Raw genomic sequence first — 18,105 nt, forward strand, 5'->3', positions numbered from 1 at the left:
GCCCTTGATTGAAGAACTAGGTGCTAGGAAGGTATAATTGATTATCCTATACATCCTTGTTACTTGATTTTGATGTTTGTTGGGTAAATTGAAAACCCTAGCTTGACCGATTTCATGTATGTATAGTTAATATGATTGTTGTTGATTGGGTAATGATTTGATAACTAGATTGGATCTTGTTACATGTTGATTGTTGTGTCTTTGATTTGAGTTCAAACAAAAACCCTAATCATGTATGTAATGTGTAATTGATGTGCATGGATAGTGATTATGGAGTCTAGAGTGTTATATGAATGAATTATGGTCCATAGATAGTTAATATGTTGAGTTTGGATGCAAACAGTTTCTAGACAGATTGTGTTATTGATGTTTAATTGACTGTAACGGGGTGTAAATGTGAAAATTGGTTGAGATTATTGATACTACAGTAAACTAGGTTGAGTCTAGTTTCTAAATAATATAAATTTGCAATTTTTGGACGTGTAAAAGTTAACTTTTATGATTTTACAAAAACGTTGTGCAAAGCTGAGTTGTTAGACCTGCTGTTAGGTTGTTTTGTAAATGTTATATCTCATGAACTACGAGACCAATTGGGTTGGTTCCACTTCTGGAAGTTGAATTATTGAGTTATGAACCTAACCCAAGTGGTCTTGCATTTGTTGGATTTTTTATTTAACGGGACTTTCAAATAACATTCTGTTGCGCATGAATTTGACTGTTATGAGTTTGCTGTAATGATTTGATTATTGTGAGAAACCTATGTGGAATAAAAATATAATAAAATATGTTCTGGAAACCTAAGACATATATGCTTTTGTGATGATTTTTTGTAAATTAATTGAGATGCTATGATCGGTGGAATAGTACAATCTTTCAAGTAGAATTTCTGTCTCGGTGAAACTAGCTGCTGAATTTTGTGAAAATGCATGAAACATGATAATTGCTAGTTGATTGCTATGTTTTGACCAAATTGCCCCTATGGGGAATACTTGCTAAATAGTTTTCGTGTTTTGACCAAATTGCCCATGCGGGGAATAATTGCTAGTTAATTGTTATGTGTGACCAAATTGCCCTTACGGGGAGTAATTGCTAGTGATGTACATTTTTAATACATGACACGTAAATAATTTGCTCACACATGCAACGTATCACAGATGTACTTGTTAAAGTCACACACGATTCACAAACGAAACACGAAACATACTGTGTGCATAGGTATTATGTGCCGGGTCTAGAGACTCGATAATATTCCGACACTTAGAAAAATCTCTTTGTTGTTTTAGAACGCTAGAGAGAGTTTTCTGTGACGCGCATCACTTGGTGATTTATTTTTGGGAATTCTTCGCAAACAGTGAGTTCACTTACCCCTTTTTAAACTGTTTTCAAACGCTTTTCACTTGGGGGAGATAACATTCTCCGAAAACGCATTTAAGATTTTGTTAATATAGATTATATATCACTTGTAAAGACTAAGTGGCAAACGCAATAACTAAAGTCCTTCATTCACATCGAACCGTTTAATATTGGATAATAGCGAGTCATTGTTGAGTAGTACTACAGGGTTTGACAAACCCCACCCAACGCTAAACTCGACTGGAGGTCGAGTGGGTGTAATCTTGGCTAAACACATACCATGGTCGGGATAGACCTGGTGGCAAGGCAAATGATAAACAGTCAGCTTCAGTGTCGAACACTTAGTAATACTTGTTTTATAGGCTAGCTACCTATAGATATATAATTGACATAACACTATCTGGTAACGCAAAACGCTGAAACGCAAAACGCTTAACGCAAAATGCTGAACGCAAAACGCTGAACGCAAAAGCTAAACGCTTTATTTTATATAAACTTGTGAACTCACCAACCCCGTGTTGACACTTTTAGTATGTTATTCTCAGGTAGCCGAGGCGGGCGCGCGGTATAGGATCATGCATTGTTGAAAACGCTTTTGTTTATGAAAACTGATTTTAAACTGTTGTCATTGGATTTTAAGTCGTCCTGCGTGACGTAACTTTTGTCTTTTGGTTTTTACGCTTCCGCACTTATTTTCATTTAAACGTTTTTATGGTTTGACTATAACTAATGATTCCGATCCTGTTAGTTCACACCCTCTGACGGTAAAACTCCGTTAGTGGATTTTGAGGGTGTGACAGATTGGTATCAGAGCCATTGGTTATAGCGAATTAGAAGATGCATGCATACTAGACTATAACCGCGACGACCCATTAGTTATAATGATACGCATTGCATACGTTTGTGTAGTCTTTGTTATCTTATCCCTTTACCTCTTTCACTCATACGCGCGCATACACGGCTTACCTGTAAGGATGTCGACGCCATCGTCGTCATCATCCGACCCGATGTCTCACGCCCCTGGAAAGGAACCGCATCTTCCCAACTCATCGCCACCCCGTGTTGTCCCGGAACTCGAAGCTCCTGCACCGAAGAGGTATCGCTTATCCGGAGGTATGTACGAAAACGAAGTTAGCTGGGATTGGTACCCTAATATGATCAGACGTATGATCTATCGTGAACAAGTTCCCCCATTACCTCACCCGAACCATCCTGCTTACCCCAACACCCTACCACCCATAACCGAACCTGTAGAGCGTGTTCTCGCAGCTGTCGTTTCTTGTTTGGAGCGTGACGTTGGTTATATGCGCTATACGAGAGCGAACGTTTCAGGACTGTTAAAAGAGGGAACCGAGACTAAGGAGGAAATTTCCCGCCTGACAGCATGGAAATGCAAGAGGCTAGTGATCAACAGATGAAGATTATGAGAAAGATGCAAGCCGAGATGATAGACTTGCAAGAGCAACTTCAAGTAGCAAGGACCCGAACCGAGATAGCTTTAGAGCGTTGCGATGTCCTACAAACGCAAATTGCTCAGAACGCAGCGGAACCTGAGGCAGAGCCTGAAGGGGAAACCGAGGAAAATCCCGAGGAGGAACCGGAGGAAGAACCGGCTGAGCCAGAGGCACACTCGGACGTGTCCTCAGGCGACGACATCTCGGGATGATAATACCTAGATGGCTGGAAGAAACGCTGGACACGGACGTGGTAACATCAACCTGACTGCAGCAGAACTCCAAACTTTGCTGAACGACCACGCGGCGGCCGCTCTAGCCGCACATGTCCGAAACCAAGCTGGAGGTCAAATTGGAACGTGTACCTTCAAGAATTACCTTGACTGCAAGCCCAGTACGTTTAAGGGCACTGAGGGAGCTATAGGCTTCCTGCGTTGGGATGAGAAGGCCGAATCGGCGTTTGAGATGTGTAATTGTCCCCCTGCCAGTAGGGTCAAATTTGCTGCTGGAACACTTGAAGATTCTGCCCTCACTTGGTGGATTCGAACGTACAGATTCTTGGATTGGAACTGGCTAACGCGATGAACTGGGAGGAGTTAAAAAACATGATGCGAGAAGAGTACTGTCCGAGAGAGGAGATTGCAAAGTTGGAATCCGAGTTTTGGTCATTGAAGATGGTGGGTTCAGAAATCGAAGCCTACACTACCCGTTCTCACGAGTTAGCTGTGATGTGTCCGCGGATGGTAGATCCGCCGAGAAAAATCTCTTTGTTGTTTTAGAACGCTAGAGAGAGTTTTCTGTGACGCGCATCACTTGGTGATTTATTTTTGGGAATTCTTCGCAAACAGTGAGTTCACTTACCCCTTTTTAAACTGTTTTCAAACGCTTTTCACTTGTGGGAGATAACATTCTCCGAAAACGCATTTAAGATTTTGTTAATATAGATTATATATCACTTGTAAAGACTAAGTGGCAAACGCAATAACTAAAGTCCTTCATTCACATCGAACCGTTTAATATTGGATAATAACGAGTCATTGTTGAGTAGTACTACTGGGTTTGACAAACCCCACCCAACGCTAAACTCGACTGGAGGTCGAGTCGGTGTAATCTTGGCTAAACACATACCATGGTCGGGATAGACCTGGTGGCAAGGCAAATGATAAACAGTCAGCTTCGGTGTCGAACACTTAGTAATACTTGTTTTATAGGCTAGCAACCTATAGATATATAATTGACATAACACTATCCGGTAACGCAAAACGCTGAAACGCAAAACGCTGAACGCAAACGCTAAACGCTTTATTTTATATAAACTTGTGAACTCACCAACCCCGTGTTGACACTTTTAGTATGTTATTCTCAGGTAGCCGAGGCGGGCGCGCGGTATAGGATCATGCATTGTTGAAAACGCTTTTGTTTATGAAAACTGATTTTAAACTGTTGTCATTGGATTTTAAGTCGTCCTGCGTGACGTAACTTTTGTCTTTTGGTTTTTACGCTTCCGCACTTATTTTCATTTAAACGTTTTTATGGTTTGATTATAACTAATGATTCCGATCCTGTTAGTTCACACCCTCTGACGGTAAAACTCCGTTAGTGGATTTTGAGGGTGTGAATCAGTTCACACAAGGATCATCTATCATTCAACAGGGGTCCATGGATCAACAGACTCAAGGATCCTCATTGTTTCAGCCAGGTCATCTATCCTTCAACAAGGGTCCATGGGTCAGCAAACTCAAGGATCCTCATACTTCCAACAAGGATCATCCATCCTTCAACCAGGATCCTCTGGAGTATATCACCAAGGATCCTATAATTCCCAACCTCAAGGATCCTTCTTTCGGAATCAAGGATCCTTAGGAGTTCAACATCAACGATCCTCCGAAGTACATGAAGGAGATATAATCTCCATGTAGACCATAGCTTCTGGTGAACCAATTCCTATAGCAGACGCTTCTTACCTCAGCTACTCATCCGGAATGCCAACCTTCACCCAGCAAAGAGGTAACTTATATGATCCTATATCCTTAGATGCTAACCGTGGTTCCATACAGGATGCAGGTATCAACCAAGCCATGGCTAAGGAACTGCAGAAACTCAAGGATATGATATCCAGCATACATGGGGTGATACGTCCAATCCCCGAGATACCGAAGGGAAGCCACAAGTTATCCATATTTGCTCCACCTATCTGTGATGCTGAAATCCCGAAGCGATTCCAGACCCCCAACATGATGACTTACGATGGGACCACTGATCCTGAGGAGCATGCAGCTCAGTACAGAGAAAGGGTGGAGATCAATCATATTCCTGAGAGACTCAAGGAAGCCTATCTATGCAAGGGCTTCGGATCCACATTGACAGGATCTGCGTTGAAATGGCTGCTAAGTCTTCCTCCCTTTTCAGTTACATCTTTCTCACACTTAGTTAACTTGTTCAACAGTCAATTTTCCTGTAGTAGGAAATTTGAGAAGTTAATAGTGATTTATACCGAGTTATCCAGACAAGTGATGAATCCCTTAGGGATTTTGTTACGAGGTTTGGCAGGGAAGCTCTGGAAACCCTCAATCTTAACATGGCTACTTCTGTTGAAGCATTCAAGATGGGACTTCAGAAGGGCTCTCCCTTATATGATGATCTTGTGATGACTCCTTGTAGGTCCTTAGATGAAGTAAGGAACAGAGCACTTAGGTTTATACAGCTGGAAGACGATAAAAGGATCCAAGAACGATTGGGGGCTCAGACGAAGCAAGAATCCCTTGACAAGAATAAAGGATCCTCATACAAAAACAACAACTCGAAGCCGTATTCCAAGTTAAACAACCAAAACGTTCGAGCAGTTGAAGAAGGAGATGATGATTAAGATTATCCCAGCATCCCAGAGTATTGCTTCTCCGTAGATACCTATGGCTTGATCTAGGGGAAAAAGCAAGGTGGCCCCGAAGGACGAGAAATCAACCACCTTCAGAGACAAATCCAAATGGTGTGCTTTCCATGAGGATTTTGGCCACATGACGGATGATTGCATCGGTTTGAGGGAAATTGGATACCTCCTGAGCAAGGGCCACTTTAAGGAGCTCTTGGGAAGGAAAAAGTCCAAGATCCAGGATCCTGAAGATCTTCCACCAAAAGAAACCCCACCACCACCAGATGCGCACGTGATCAACTTCATCTCTAGAGACTAACATATTTCGAACTTCCTGTTCTCCAACAAGGAAGCTCGCCGAAGAGACCAAGTTGGATGACGGGGAAAGACCGCTTATTCCCGCTACTTTAACAACCCACAGAAGGATCTTCTTTAATGAAGAAAATAAGACGAGCATCTAGGATCCTCACCAAAACGGACCTGATGCCCGTATGATCAACTTCATCTCCGGAGGATCAGACATATGCGGCACTTCCTTCTCTGCAACTAAGAGGCTCGCCAAGGAGATCAAATTGGATAAGGGGGACCGACAGGTTATATCCACCACCTTGACCACTTACAAAAAGATCTTCTTCGATGAAGAAGTTAAATCAAACATTCAGGATCCTCACCATGACGGTTTGATTGTTACTTTATTTATAGCTAACCATTATGTACGCAGGATCCTAGTCGATGGAGGAAGCTCGGTCAATATCATCCAACATGATGTTCTTCAGAAGATGAACATACCGGACTCGGAGATCATCCCAAGAACATCAGTGCTAGTTGGTTTCAGTGGAGAAACCAAGATTTGGCGGAAATTAACCTCCCATTATACATCGAAGGGTTATATTCTTATCAAAGATTTTGTGTTATTGATAACCTTTCTTGTTGCAATGTTATTTTAGGCAGGCCTTGGTTACATGGTATGAAGGCGGTAGCTTCTACTTACCACAATGTATTAAACTCCCTACCCCTTGGGGAGTAGTAAGGATAGACGGTGATCAGGTTGAGGCCAAGAACTACTATTCTTCATCAATGAAGCCGACGACCAAGCAAATTATAGCATAGCAATCACATAAACATCCTAGGGACGTGCTGGAAGCTCAAAAAAAAGACATTAAAGAAGTATCGTTGGATCCCGAGGATCCAGATGTAAAGGTGTTCCTAGGGTCCGGTATCACTTGTGAGATCGAGGAGGATATGATATCCTTCTTGAATTGAAGAAAATCTACATTTGCCTTCAAACATTCAGACATGACAGGTATTTCTAAGGAGGTAATTCATAAGTTAGGCCTTGATTTATCTGTTAAACCCGTCCATCAGAAGCGAAGGAAATTCGCTCCTGAGAGGAACACGATCATACAAGAAGAAATTGAAAAACTTCTTAAGGCCGGTATGATCAGAGAGGTTAAGTATCCTCGATGGTTAGCTAATGTGGTTGTTGTTTCTAAAAAGAATTGAAAGTGGAGGGTGTGTGTCGATTTTTTACTGATTTAAACAAGGCATGCCCCAAGGATCCTTTCCCGTTACCACATATAAACTCCATGGTGGATGCAACGACAGGATATGAGATGCTTACCTTCATGGATACTTCCTCTAGATTTCAACAAATTCAGATGGAACCATCTGATCAGGAGGATACAACGTTCATGACTCCTACCGGCATGTACTGTTATATTGCTATGTCATTTGGACTAAGAAATGCAGGGGCAACATATCAAAGATTGGTGAACATGATGTTCAAGGATCAGCTAGGCAAGACTATGAAGGTCTACATTGATGACATGGTGGTGAAGTCAAAGAGAGCTGAGGATCACCTCAGAGATCTTGAAGAAGCATTCAATATCCTCGATCAATATAACATGAAACTGAATCCGTCAAAATGCCATTTTGGTGTTAAGGATGGAAAATTTCTAGGATATATGGTGACCAAGATAGGGATAGAAGCAAGCCCCGAGCAGATAGAAGCCATCATCAACTTGAAGTCTCCTGCAAATGCTAAAGATGTCCAAAGGCTGACAGGAAGAATAGCTGCTCTCAACAAATTCATTTCCCGATCATCCGAGAAATGCAAAGATTTCTACGACATTCTTAGGAAAAATAAGAAGTTCGAATGGACCGAGAAGCATGAGGCTGCACTCAAAGCCTTGAAGGATTACTTATCCTAAGCTTCAGCTCTGATGAAGCCTGCGGATGGAGAATCCTTAGATCTGTACCTAGCTGTTTCAGGAAATGTTGTAAGTGCTGTCCTCGTGAAGGATCATGAAGGTGAACAACATCCAGTTTATTATGTAAGTAAGAGTCTTTTGGATGCAGAAGCCAGGTATTCTCATTTAGAAAAATTAATTCTTGCACTTATTATGGCTTCTACTAAATTAAGACATTATTTTGAGATTCATACTATTATATTGAGAACTAACTATCCTGTTAAGAATGTTCTCAGAAAGCCAAAATTCTCAGGTAGAATGGCCAAGTGGCCTGTGAAACTAAGTGCATATGATATTCAGTATGAGCCAAGAACAGCTATCAAGTCACAAGCACTCGCAGACTTTGTGGCTGATTTCAGTAGCGACATGCAGAAAGAAGCCGACTTGGAGGTCCAACAACTAGAAGAAACCAAGGATCCTTGGATCCTCTTTACAGACGGAGCTTCCAATGTAAGAGTAACAGAATTAGGTATCCTACTGAAATCGCCACAGGGGGACATAATACCCCAGTCAATAGCCTGTGAGTTCCAAGCAACGAACAATGAGGTAGAGTATAAAGCTCTGATCGCAGGTATATGCATGAGGATCAGGTATCTTCAAGTATATATAGACTCTTTATTAATAGCTAACCACTTTAACGGCTCATATGCTGTTAAAGGAGAAAAACTAATCAAATATCTAGATGTTGTGAAGGAATTAGCAAAATCCTTTGAATTATTTAGTATTGTACAGGTACCAAGGGAAAGAATGCCGGGGCAGATGCCTCGGCAAATTTAGCCTCATCTTTGAAAATTCCAGAAGACACGAAGATCCCAATAATTCATATACTCTCACCAGCAATAGGAGAACAAGAAGTTGGGGAGATAACAACTGACAAACAAATCATACTTTGGGTTCCATCATCCTTAAACAACCAAGGATCCTGGATCCTCCCAATCAAGAAATACATTCAAACTGGAGAGATTCCAGCCACAGAGAATCCCAAATCTTTAAAACTCAAGGTATCACAATATATTTTATTAGATGATATGCTATATAGGAAATCTCTTGCAGGTCCATACTTGAGGTGCATCGAGGACCCTGAAATCCAAGAGGTGCTCAACAATTTCATGAAGGTGATTGTGGTAATCACACCGGAGGTAGAGCCCTATTTTTTAGGATTCTAAGAACAGGATACTTCTCGCCAACAATGAAGAGAGATGCCATGGAATACTTGAAGAAATGTGACGCATGTCAAAGGCATGAAATATCCTACATCAACCAGCAGAACCTATGTATCCTATATCCTCATCATGGTCTTTCATGAAATGGGGCATGGATATTGTGAGTAAACTACCTAAGACACCAGGGGGAAAATATTCATGCTCGCAATGACTGATTACTTTTCAAAGTGGATAGAAGTAGAAGCTTTTGTTCAAGTACAAGAAAAAGAGGTGATATCTTTCATTAAAAGAAATATTATTACTAGATTTGGTATCCCTTCAGAAATTATTTGTGACAATGGTTCCCAGTTTATCAGGAAAAGAACCACTAACTTTTGTGACAGCTGGAGCATCAAGATGATTACCTCTACTCCGGTACATCCTTAAGCTAATGGTCAAGCGGAGTCTAGTAACAAGATAATCATCAACAATTTGAAGAAGAAGCTAGGATCCAAGAAAGGAAAGTGGGCTGAATAGTTACCTTATGTTCTTTGGGCTGACAGGACAACACCCAAGAATGCAACAGGCTAAACACCCTTCTCATTGGTGTTTGGATCAGAGCAGTTATTCCTACAGAAATGGTGGTTCCTACAGCCAGAACAAACATCTGTGATCCTGAGGCCAATGAAGAAATTCTTCTTGAAGACTTCGATACTGTTGAAGAACTCAGAGACCTAGCCAAGATCAGAATGGCAGCATATCAACAAAGAGTAGCTGGGCATACAACAAGAATATCAGGATCAGAAGATTTCAAGAATGAGATTTAGTTTTGAGGAAAGCCTTCCAAAACAAAACCAATCCGGCTTATGGGAAGTTAGCACCCAAGTGAGAAGGTCCTTATCTGATCGAGTCGGGGGCAGGAAATGGGGCATATCATTTGCTCACTATGGAAGGCAACAGGTTACCAAGAGCATGGAATGCTATCCACCTCAAAAAGTACTTTTTCTGATCAGGATCAAGTATCCTTTGAGGATCTATTATCCGTAGAGGATCAATGATCCCAAAATTGGTAATATCTATCTGATCACTTATTCTTTTCAATTTCTTATTATTAATTCAAGGATAATATATTCTTAACGATTTCTTTCTTTCAAGTTTTAAGTAATAATGCAGGGTTCTAAATAATATGTTTGTTGATCAAGAGGTTGGCCACCTCTCCTTTACATTTAAGATACTTTACTATATCCCTTAGCCTAGCCCACGATTGGGTATGACCCCCGATGGTCATATCCCCCAAGGTTTAAAGGTTTTCACCTTTCTTATAAATTAGAGTTTCTACACTCTCGCCTGGAGCGCACGCTATCCAACGTATATTCCGGGGCAACGGGACCAGTACACGTTTAGTGGCCGACACCAGTTTTGGGCTTGTCCCCAGTTTGGGCTTGTCCCCAGTTCACGGGCTTGTCCCCAGTACACGGGCTTGTCCCCAGTTGCACGGGCTTGTCCCCAGTTTGTTTATGGGCTTGTCCCCAGCTTAATGGGTTTAATCCCAGTTAACATTATAAGTTGTTTGCAATAGATTTTCTAAGTTCATTACGAAGATCAAATCTTCTAGATTCAAAATCCTTAAATTGCTTCTACAAGGATCCCGGAAGGCTCATCACTTATGGTAGCATAGATCTAATTAGATCTTATGGTATGATTTCTACATGTCAATTTACATTTATTTGGTTAAGTTATTTGTAAATTCTGATGTTTAAGGATATGAAATTCCTAGCCTATATTTTTTCAAGGATATTATATCCTCAAAAATCCTATTCAAAGATGCTTTTAAATTCTTCAACAAGACTAAATTTATATCAAACAAACTTTCACAATAACAGGCAATTAGTCAAACGTTGTATATTATTAAACATAAGTCACCTGGACTTACCCAAAATCCTTAACCCGGATTTCATCATATGAAAAATGGACCATCCACCTGGGTTAAGCAGGTGTTACTAATTGTTCTTAGAGTGCAGGAAAATAAAAGTCAAAGGCACCAAAGGCTTCATCCCCACAAACAGAGGATCCATCCACCTTCGGTACCCCTGAAAATTGTCTTGAGGATCAGTGATCCTTAAATCCTAATTACTATTGTCTGTTACACCCAAATTATCCATAAAAACATCAACATAAAAAAATGGGCTCGGGCCTTGTCTTCAATATCCTTCATCGCCCATTCACGCTGCTTCCTCGCCTTCCGCAGCACCCGCTCCTTCGCCAACTTCCACCGCATCCTTGACCCCACTAGTTCCAACCTCGTTCTCCTCATCCATGTTCGCATCCTCTTCGCCACCAAGAGCCGCCAAATCAGTCTTCCACTTCTTTACATCCCAAGTGGTTTTGTCAAAAGCGGGATCACCGGCCTCCATCGCCATCTTAATCCTCGCTTGAAACACCGACCTAGCAGCCCACATCTTAGCCTCTTCCGTAGCCTGCTTCACCTCTTCTTGGCGTGGGGCTTCCGCTGAGGATAGTTGATCCTCCAACTTATTTTTGTCCTTAGAAAGCTTGATCAAGGCTTTGTCCTTGGCAACCACAGCATTTCCCAGCCCGGACAGCTTCTCACTCATCTGGTTCACTATCTTTTCATAATGGTCTTTGAAAGCGTTCATAGCCTGTAACCATCAGTTAAATGAGGATTAGAAGGATATTGGATCCTTAAATCCAAAACAGCAGGATACAGGGTACTTATAGTGAGGACCACATCGAAGTGGGTTTCAGGCTCAGAGGATCTCTTTCTCTTAGAAGCGGCTGACTTGGCTCTGGTAGTTGCGGTTTTCGGCTCAGAACTGGTTGCTGCCTTCAAAGCCTCCTTCTTGATATCTTGAGGAGTAACCATACTATCGATGTCCTCCAAGGAGAATTTGCTAGCAGACTTTTGAGACTTCTTGGCACCTACAAGATTAAGTTAACAGATAAGTATTCTATCTAATTTTATTTATTTCAAATTATTATACTAAAATTACTTGACATATTGGAGTCTGAGGAGATCTCACAAAAAGCTTCGACAAATTGGGCTTGAAAAGTTCTAACCTCAGGATCCAGTGCAAGGAACCGTTTTGTTTTCTCCTCTGTTCCAGGTAGCTTAGCCAAAGAAGTGAAGTTTTCAACTGCAAATAAAGAAGATTCAAAGTTAGATCAGTCATCATGGATCATATCTTTGTAAAGGATCTAGGATCCTACCCTTTCTGACCCATTTTAAAGGCAAATCAGTCCCACGCGCTTCACCAAGAAGAACTGATTCCTTCAAAAGGAATCATTCAAGGTGACTTTCAGAATCGGATGGGGTTGTCGAGATTTATATTTCAATATGAATCGGGCAGGACCGTGGGTAGTAAGGGTACAAAGGTGAGACAACTCTTGAAGGCCGAAGTCAACTTTTTCCTCTTCGATAATTCTTTCAATAGTGCTGAGGACTCTCCAAAGCATAGGCATAGCCTGGATGTAGGATATGCCAGTGGAATCGAAGAAGCTTTGTGTAAAAGGGGGGAACGAATAACGATAGCCGATGAGAAAAGGACAAGCTGGAAAACACACCCAGGTTTGAGAATAAATGTCGCATCGGACGCCGGAATCGTATAGTCGGAACACGGTTTCAGGTGGGAATAATAAACGTAACTCATCGATTTCGGGATACGTGAGCTTACAGATTTCGATGGATGGATTGGCTATAAGGTTTTGAGGCTGCATCTCCGTCAACCCAGAGTCGTCGGAGGATTGGTCGGACGACTTAGAAGGAGGTAAAGAAGACGAAGCGACTGACATTATTATCAAGATAAAGAAAATAAAGTTAGGAAAGAAGGATACCTGCTGAACGGCCGGATATATGATTATAAACGGGTTATAGTAATCACATATATAGGCAGATATGATAATATCAAGGGGTGGATGGTAAATATCTCTGGAAAACTGTCTAATCATCTACTTTTCGCAGAAGATTCGAATTTCAAAATGCCAGCTGTAAAGCATAAACACCCGCCATTTGGGGGAAATTGTTAGGGCTGATAATTTCGATACTGAGGATATGTTATCCTTGAAGATGTGTCTGGATCAATTATCCTCTTGAAGAATTCCATAGCCATGTCAAGATCAAGGATCCTCAGAAGTTGATATTATTAACAATTGTTTCATGTGTGTAGGTTATTTTTCAACAAAAGCAACGACTCTATGACTGAGTCTACCTCAAAGTTCGCTACTGGAAGCTCCCAGCACGTGGTCAATAAACGTTGGAGGAGTTATGGAGGAGTGGCGGATAGTTAAGAATTATTGTTGGTTGTTATTTACTTTATAAACATCGAGATAACGATCGATTAGAACTCACTTGTATTCACACACACTAGAGGAGAACTCATACTTCTCTCTACACATTAGCATTCATTGTAACATTGGTCGTAATCTCCAAAACACTTGTAACCCTTTTTTGTGATTAATAAATTGGTGATCGACGAGTTGTTATCACCCGGGGTTTTTTTCCTTTGATCTAAACAAGATCAAAGGGTTTTTCCTCACAACAAATCACGTTGTTCATTCTATTTTCATTTACATAATCACTGTTATCGTTTTAGCACTAGACCTCACATTACAGATTTGGATACATTATCCTTAGCAGATTTTTATCCAAAACATTACGTACGCAACTGCAATACACCGTTAATTTCAATTCCAGCTAAAAACATGCGGTGGCAAAATTGTAAATTCATTCAATTCCATTTTCATATAATTAATCGTCTACAATCACGTTGGTGGCATAATTGATTTTTTGCAAAACCAAATTAGACCTTATTCGCATCATCAACCAAAATCAGATCTGAACTCCAAAATTGTCAACCATAATAAAATAAACAATGAAACTGGCATTAAAAATCAAACGTATTGGTGAGTGAAATCGCTAATTTGTTAGAGATTGAACATGATAAAAGAGCCATGAGGATGAAGGGCAGAGCGTAATATTGATTTGAGCGTAATATTTAAATCCTAATCATAGCTTAATTGAGCGTAATTTGATTTGTGCGTAACTTGAATTGTGCGTAATTGGAATTCGATTTGAGCGTAACTAAATTCAAGTATGTGTTAAATCACCGGGCATTAATTTTTACATGAATATTTGATTTTAAAGAGCGTTAATTGAATAATATGCTTTCACATGAACGTTTGAGTGTAATCAATTGAATAAAATAATATGTTCGTGTAAATATTCAGTTATCGAATAGAGACTAATTGAGCGTAAGAAAATTAGTGTACTGGATTATTTTGAGCGCAATTTTTCAAAGGGCCACTAAAATTAATTATTCAATTAGGTATGTAAATATTCAAATCAATTATCAATAATAAACTTTGAATAATTGTGATGACTTTGTAAAATCAATTATTCAATTGATTTCACAGACACTAGAGAAGACGGAAGAGATATGGTGAATTAACAATAGATCAATTTTGTTTTGAGCGTGTCAATTTTGAGCTTGACGTGTTATCGGATCAACATGTTCGAGAGGTTGTGGTGAATGTGATCGATAAGTTCGGCCGGATAGATGTTGTTGTTAATAATGCTGGTGTCCAGTGTTTTGGTCCGTTCCTCTTTCTGAAGTTGAGCATACGTTTAACACGAATGTTTACGGTGTTTTTATGATATTGATTTATGAGTTTGTTGCTGTTGATTATTATTATTATTAGATCTGGTTTGGTTTGGTTTGGTTTGGTTTAGAGTTGTTTTAATTTAAGGAATATTTGAATTATTTTATCCAACAATTTGATCTTAAATAGGCCCGGGTTTTCGTGGTTTGGTCTAGACTGACATACTATCTATTAGGGCAAGTATTCAGCGGAAATAAACAATCAGATGGTTCGGTCAAGGCGACCTACATTCACGGACTGCAACTAGAATTTCTTTTTTAATCAGGGTTTCTAACTTAAGAAACAAGAAAGCTAGACGGGCCTTCCAACCTAGACTAGATTAGGCTCGAAAGGTCTTCCCAAACCTAACACTATGCTCACAGGGTCTAACCATGATTTTATCATTGCTTTCTGATCTCACCAATAGAGACTAAACTAGTGTTACATGATTAAGAACAAGAAAAAATAAACGGACCGTAATAAGAGATATAGGGTTGTCCGAAAAAGCTCTCATGTTTTCAGTCTTCATTAAATTGTTTAAACCCAGTAAAACATGTCTTCCGGGTCCAAACCGAGACCCACGTCTCCATAAACACAACACTTACTATATATCCAATACACAACAATATAATTGTAATTGTCCAAAAGGTCACACACTAAGTAGGTAATCCAAGTAAACGTTTAAACTCGGTTTTGCCTAAAATGTTTGTTCTTGTCTTTTTTTTCTGGACCTTTTCAGTATTTATATACTTGGGATGTGTTAGTGTTGAGGATCTTGATTAGTTTATACACTGCTTGTGCCATATGTAGGTCCCTTGAGGTTGATTCAAGCTGTTGTTCCTCACATGGCATCAAGAAAGAAGGGAAAGATTGTAAACACCGGAAGTGTTACTGCTCTGGCACCCGGACCATGGTCAGGTGTCTACAGTGCATCGAAAAGTGCTTTACACGCGCTAACTGATACATTAAGGTTAGTCACTTGACATGTTCTCATATCTTGATACCGTTACCCCATACCTATACAAAATATCTTTCACTTTAGAGATACAAAACATCATGAAATCGGAATTGTATATGTCAATATATTGACAAATATAATAGAATCGATGCACATGTTCCGAATACAGTTTTGCTGGTAAACTGATTGGTCATAGGCATGAGGCGACCACCCCTCAAAGTCTACGCACCTTTCTTGGTCTCATCAAGCAAAATAAAGAGTACATACAAGTTTACCCTTGAGGAGTAACTGGTCATAGATTTATACTATTTTCAGCTAAAAGATTGCCATGTAGATAATAAAGCTGCAAGCTGGTTACTTATATCTGTCACTTTTATTACTAATTGGACGTTTATTAATGTGGAAACTTGTATGTACACATGCTTTTGCACGGGAAACTAATAAGGTTTATATTAAGCCTGGCAAAATGGGTGGTAAGGTTGGTTAACAGGTTTGGGTCAAAACAAATTGCTTTATAAAAGTATCAGTATAGTTCGGGACAAAATTGACCCGCCTTGAAATGGGTCATTTTTAGAAAAAAAAAATAATGAAAAAGAGGTATCAAAATGGACACATCTGTATTTGCTTTTATGGTAGCTAGTGGTACTGGTGGTGGGTGGTGCTAGCCCATTTGGACCCATTTTTAGTTAGCATGTTTTATAATAGTGACCTACTATACAATTTTAGTAGACACAAATTGATTAGTTGTATAAATTTAATAGCCCCAAATGAAACAATGAGAAATTTTTTCTTTAATCCAAATCGACCCATCTATTGAAGAATGGTCATAGTTTCTTTTATATGCTTAGGGGCATTATAAACGACAACCAGAAAGTTATATCAGATTAATTAAGTTGAAATTAAGAGGCGGTGAAGATTTTAAGACGGAAAATTAATTTCACTTTTGGAAAAACTGAAGATCAAAATGAGAAACTTTTACGTTTTAACTCTTTTTAATAATCCCTTTAAAATTTAAATATGAACTTTTAAAACCTTTTATACGGGTTAACATGCTACTCCATGTCATGTTTATATTAGTCGACCCAGAACCTGATTATTTTCCTATTGTGTATGTGTCTAGAATTGCGCCCCTACTTGAACCACAAAGGTTCTTTATATTGATTTTTGTGCATAAAAGGTTTACAATATGTATGTAATATAGAATAAATTCCAAACGGCACAGGTTGGAACTGAAGCCGCTGGGTATCGATGTAATTAACGTTGTACCTGAAGCCGTAAGATCAAATATTGGAGATTCAGCTATAGCCAGCTACAATAAGATGCCTGAGTGGAAACTGTATTAAGAAATATGAAGGCGCAATCAAAGAGCGAGCATATTTGTCACAAGGTCCGAAAGCAATGACATCGGAAGAGTTTGCAAACAAGACAGTAGCTGCAATCTTGAAAGAAGACCCGCCTGCTTGGTTCTCTTTGGGGCAGTACTCAACTATAATGGCTATTGTCTACCACTTGCCTATTTTTATCAAAGACTTCCTTTTGAAAAAGGCTATGAAATGCTCATAGTTTCTATATATCTGCAATTTGAAGCTGATATGTTATAACTTATAAAGGTGTTTTTTAGAATTGGTAATTAAATTAGATGGCGTGAGACGCTACTTTGAAATTTAGGCGGGTTCAGTGTAACCTTTTGTAATAGTGTTTTCTTGGCGCTAATATGTCTAAACGAGTTAACATGTTGTAAACAGATTGTAATCAAATTATAAACAGCTCATAAAGTGGCTGACAAGTTATAATAAGTAGATCAGATGACAATGTATCATATATATCAAGCGAGCTGATTCTCATTTTATTTTATTTTTAAATTATAGAAATGGATTAAACAAGTCAACACAATGACAACGTATTTATCACACGAGTTTGACATAACATCTCAAAGACAAATCAAATTTGTACCAACTAAGAAACTTAAACCCATTGAAGATACATAAACATTAGGGACGGATAACGGACCAGAATTAAGACTGTAAAAAAATCATGAGTTTAGATACGGGTATGGTATTAGACTATTAGATGATACTCGTCCCAAATACCCAATTTTATATACTAGTTTATCCAAATATGCCCAAAAATTATTTAATGTTGATGAAAAAGAAATGTACTTAGAAACATCAATAGGATTAATGTAAACCAACCAGTAGTCCAGTACTACAAGACAAATGCTCGACGGGCGTCGGCTGATTATGAGAAAGGAAATAACAAATTTGCTTTAGGCTGGTTTCTTTCAGCCGCTCAACGGTAAAGCAATGTGCAACTCTAGCCAATGCAGAAGTGATTACACGAGATCCTTAACCAACATAAATCAGTCCAATGTATTATCAATCAAGATCCATAATATGGAAAAAAAATCAATCTGGTGTATAAAATG

General features: G+C 39.5%; 1 pseudogene across 1 annotated transcript; it reads left to right on the forward strand.

Annotated features, from left to right (window-relative positions):
* The first annotated feature begins 13,063 nt into the window (after window positions 1-13,063).
* LOC143624542 (short-chain dehydrogenase RED1-like) lies at window positions 13,064-17,485 on the forward strand (annotated as a pseudogene). The gene is made up of 4 exons (XR_013152137.1): window positions 13,064-13,072; window positions 14,556-14,726; window positions 15,533-15,692; window positions 16,903-17,485. The product of XR_013152137.1 is annotated as a short-chain dehydrogenase RED1-like (transcript).
* Window positions 17,486-18,105: the final 620 nt, after the last annotated feature.

Source organism: Bidens hawaiensis, unplaced genomic scaffold (assembly GCF_021521415.1).
Source record: "Bidens hawaiensis isolate Kalapana, Puna unplaced genomic scaffold, B.hawaiensis_p1.1 tig00003857_1, whole genome shotgun sequence".
NCBI classification, from domain to species: Eukaryota; Viridiplantae; Streptophyta; class Magnoliopsida; order Asterales; family Asteraceae; genus Bidens; species Bidens hawaiensis.